General features: G+C 48.0%; 1 protein-coding gene across 1 annotated transcript in view; it reads left to right on the forward strand.

Annotated features, from left to right (window-relative positions):
• The window catches only part of AGBL1 (ATP/GTP binding protein-like 1), a 369489-nt gene that overhangs the window by 1138 nt on the left and 363856 nt on the right, over positions 1 to 4495 (forward strand).

The raw sequence follows: 4495 nt of genomic DNA on the forward strand, positions 1-4495 counted from the left end.
CGTAATTTATTATGAATATTAATACTAGCTCCTTACATGCGATACTGGCCTCAAGCATCCCTGAGGGTATTTGAGGGACTAGCGCTGTGGTTATGATTTCAGTGTATAGAGGAAATTCTCTTGCATTATTAAACAAATCACACCCTGCATTGGCCTTTGGTTTGATGTACGAAATGTGTAGTCAATGTTAGCCAGCTTGGGGAGAGGCATCTGCAACATGTTGGCGTTTTGAAAATAAGTTGGAAACTGTTGACAGAGATCCTCTCCTTCATCATGACCCATCAAAGGGAATAGGGGTTAAATATTTTAAAATTTGGAAAAAAAAAAACCCAAAGTTTTAAATAAATAGCATTTACCCTTTGGCTGTCTTTGTTTAGCATAACATTCATTATGGATGGAACATTTATACATTTGCAAAGTTAAGCATTTGATTTGACTTGTTATAGAAATCAGCCCTAATTGCCTAGTTTCCGTTAAATCCTCGCTTTACCAAATGTGGAGAATCAGAAGTTTTACCCTACCCAGCATTCACTTGCTATTTTTATCCACGTATATCATAGATCTATCTCCTGAGGTAGTTGACTAAGTAGGTGATGTTCATAGAAGCAGCAGGAGGGATAAAATCTGGCCAAAAAACCACGTTGGCTTCTTTGCATCTTTTTCTATTTTTCTCTGAGCATTCCCATCCTACAAAACCCAACCGTTCAAGGGGTTAAATAATAAAATTTAGTGTTTTCCCCTCTAGGTCACTGGTCGCAGTCCACCACAGGTCATGCCACAACCAGCTGATGGCTGCTAAGTGGTCTGTATGAAATTAGTTTAGTGGGTCTCAAGCCAGACGCCAGTTGACAGATGCCCAAAAATCAGTACTCCAGTTGGCTTCCTTGTTGGCCGTCACAGCAGGTTGGTCAACGCCACGCAAATTCAGCTGTTCCCCGAGGCTAGGAGCACAGACAAGGTTGCTTGTGAATACTTTCCTCTGTTGTGGATGCCAAAAGTCTTCAGAGGAGGTCACAGCACAATGCTACGAGTGCCAGTGTCTGAGGACCATGCTATCACCTCTAATTCAGCTACCCAGGGAAGTGTGGTAGTAAAGGTAGGAAACTGCTGCTGAAGGCTCCCAGCAGAGGCAGCCCTGAGGTCGAGGAGAGCACGCAAGGTGGCAACGGGAGTCTTGATCAAAGTTTTCACCCTTTGGCTTGTCCTGCATGGGAGAGCAGGCTGCAGAGCTGCCAGTCAGACTAAACCAACTTAGCATTCCCTGGAGTAACAATAAAAATCCAATCTCCCTCCCTCTCGGCCTTTTCCTCCTGATGCCAAATTTAAACGACCTTACTTTTTTGGCAGCAGGAAAATTCATAATTAAATATAGAAGCAGAGCAGACTTTCAGATGGAAATTACAGCAAGGGAACAACAGATGGCATTGTTTGCTGGGCTGGAAAAGCTGCATCTGCTCCTAGAAGAAATGCTAATCAGAGCTTAATTAGGCATTCAGAGGGAACCGTACCCCATCCCCAGGACAACGGCCATGTGTACACGATCCTGAAAACCACAAGGAAGTAGATACAAAGTCATCAAAAATCCTCACTGGACCAAGTCCAAATTAAGCGCATAACGTGATAGGGTAACCCAGAGACTTTCTTTGTGCTGAAATCCGTCCGAGCCACTCAAAATAAAAATGTAACTGGCAAAGACTTATTTTATTTCATTTGCAAGTGGTCAGTGATTTTGTTTTCAGTTTCAAAGCAAATAATTCTAGCATAGCACTGGAATCAGATCCTACTCTGACTGCTCTCTGACTCTCTGAGGTGTGGCAAGATTAAAGGGTAGCTGAGATCTTTACAGCAAGTGCTGCAAGTGGGAATAATAGAGTCGGAAAGATCAATAACACACACCTTGCCTAGGATAACCGATCCCTTCATAGAAACACAAAGGAAGAAGAGGATTGTGGAAAATGTTCCCTGTTTCATCCCAACTAGGTGTTCAAGCACAAAATGAGCCCCGTGGCATGCAGTGCCTGTGCGTGGTTAAAGCAGAGCACAGGACGTTTTTCCTCCTTCCCTCCCTCAGCCCTGTCAGCTTACCCCGGAGGTGCAGGCAAGCAAGGCTCTGTGTGTCCTTATTTCGGTGTTTTCTGTTCAGGGTACCAAACTGCCACCTCAATTTGGAGCCGGCAGAGCTGTTTGCAAACGAAGCCTACCAAGCGTTTCACCGAGAGGCTAGCCCCAGCTGCCAAATTTGCCAGCACCGCAGGGAATCCCACTGTGCTGAGGCTTTGCATTCAAGCCCCCATCTTGTTTTAATACCCTCTTTCTCCCCTAGCCTGGGTCACTGCTGCCAGCCATGGCATGGTGCTTGGCGCTGCTCTGTGTACCTGGGCTCACCATGCCACTTCAGATGCCTGGGACAATATGCACCTCGTGGGCAGTGCTAACGAGCCCCCCCCCCCCATTTTGCTGATTGCACACCCTAATTCCAATAGCCTGAAAACATGCTGCATGGATAAATCAACACCCAGGCCTTTTACACCTAAAAGGTGTTCATAAACAGGGTTTGTTACTGATTTCAAACAATACTCTCCTAATATTGCCAGAAAATCACCGGCGGTCAAAGGCATTTTGGAACAAGTGACCTAGAACTGCAGTAAAGGAAAGACTTCTTGGCACGGAGGCAACTTTCAGCAACTCCGAAGAGTGGTGAAGAGAAACGTAACAGGATCCTAAACCATTTCTGCCTTCAGCGCCGTTCTGCTTCAGAGGGATGTCGAATCCTGGTCTGGCACAAACCTCAGGGCAACTAGAATAAAAAAGTGGTCCTCCTGACAAATGATTTTGCTGCAGATGCTGAAGCTGTAAGCACTGATCACCCTTATTCCAGGGACTGCTGTGCTCCACCGCCACCACAATTTTGAGCCCCTGGCTTGGCTGGCTGGCTCTGAACAGCCTCCCACGGGCTGTGAGCGTGCTCTGTATCCCATTAAACATCACGACCCCCATCATGTCTCTTTGAGAGGAATCTTGGAGATTTGCTGACTGTCTGTAGCTCACTGACAGCATATTTATTACTGCTGTAATTTAGAAGAGACTTCTCCAATGATGAAGGTGGTGGCTGTACCCTTGTGCATGCTGACCTGAAGCTGGCCTTCTCCCAAGCACTGTATCTCCATGGTGTGTGGTGGGGGGTAGGCACTGGGAGCAGTTTTTGCAGAAAGGCACCCACTGCAGGTGTCCGAGGTCACAGAAATCAGGGAAGGCCATGTGCAGGGGTGCTGCTCTCCTCTGGAGATGGCATGAACCAACCTGTCTTAGCAGAGCAGCAGTGGGCTGCATGAGTCAGGTCTTCCTATGCAATGCAGGTGGATGGATGAGTTGCCCCATTCTCTTCAGAGGCTGTGCAAGCAACCATTCTCTAGCGTTACCTTCATGCGGTGAAGGCTGAAACATCCAAGGTGTCAGAGCTGCCATCCTCCTGCTGTTCATTGCCCGTGCGCTGGTAGGATTGGAAGACTTAGCAGCCCAGTTGAAGGAGAGATGTCTTCACAGCATGAGATTGTGCTAAATGAGGCCAGCCTGCCAGCACAAGCCCTGGACTCAGCTAACTTGTGAGTGTTGAAGCTCAAGGACATGGCAAATGGCAAGCACCACAAGGTCTCAGCTTTCCAAGGACAGCTGGAGAGCTGGTTCCCAGCTCATCCACATGTATCAGCGCATGGGCTCAAAGCAGGGCTGCTGCTGACCCAGTCTGAAGCTTTTCAGTGTTCACGGTGTGAGAGCAGACGCAGGCTTTGGCTGGCTGCCTGGAGTTTAAATGTCTGTGTTTTAGACCCAGACTTCCTTCTGAGCGATTCCAAAGGGAAAAGAAAGAAAATCAAAAAGCACTCCCAAGAACCTAATTTATCCATCAATGGCCAGTTTTCTGCCATCCCTTGAATCTGAGAAAGGCAGAGAGGAAGTGTGACCGGGGAGCACAACGGGCCTCTTGGCTGCCCTCTTTGGCTAGGAGGGTAGCGAAGGGAGCCAAGGGACTCCAGAGGAAGCGGTGAGCGGCTCCAGCTGGGCAGTGGTCCTGACAGCATCGTGTTAGCAGGAGGGAGAAGGCAGACTGCCTTGCTGTGAATCCGCCCCAGTACTGTGTCAGTGCTTCCTACTCGTTCCTAGGATTTGAAGGCTGTGTCCCTGGGCTGTCCTTCTCCATCAGCCCAAACCCTCTCTTTTTGGCAGGGGCAAGTGGAGGAAGCGAAAACGTGATCCCAGGAGTTCCTCAGCACCCTCCTTCCCAGCAGGATAACATGTGGGTTGTTTTCTTGAAAATAGGGTCATTTATTCTCCATGTTAAACAGGGCAAGCTCAATGACTCCAATCTGGCCTTGTCTGAGAACTTGTTTCAAAATCTGGCCTGTAGAGACACATTTCCAACCGTGCCAAGGCTCAGCACCTGGTGCTTCTGGAGCAGGCTTTCTTGTTCTCTGAGAAAGGATTACCAGAGGGTGCATAT

Source organism: Pygoscelis adeliae, unplaced genomic scaffold, assembly GCF_000699105.1.
Source record: "Pygoscelis adeliae isolate BGI_AS28 unplaced genomic scaffold, ASM69910v1 Scaffold21, whole genome shotgun sequence".
Classification (NCBI taxonomy): domain Eukaryota; kingdom Metazoa; phylum Chordata; class Aves; order Sphenisciformes; family Spheniscidae; genus Pygoscelis; species Pygoscelis adeliae.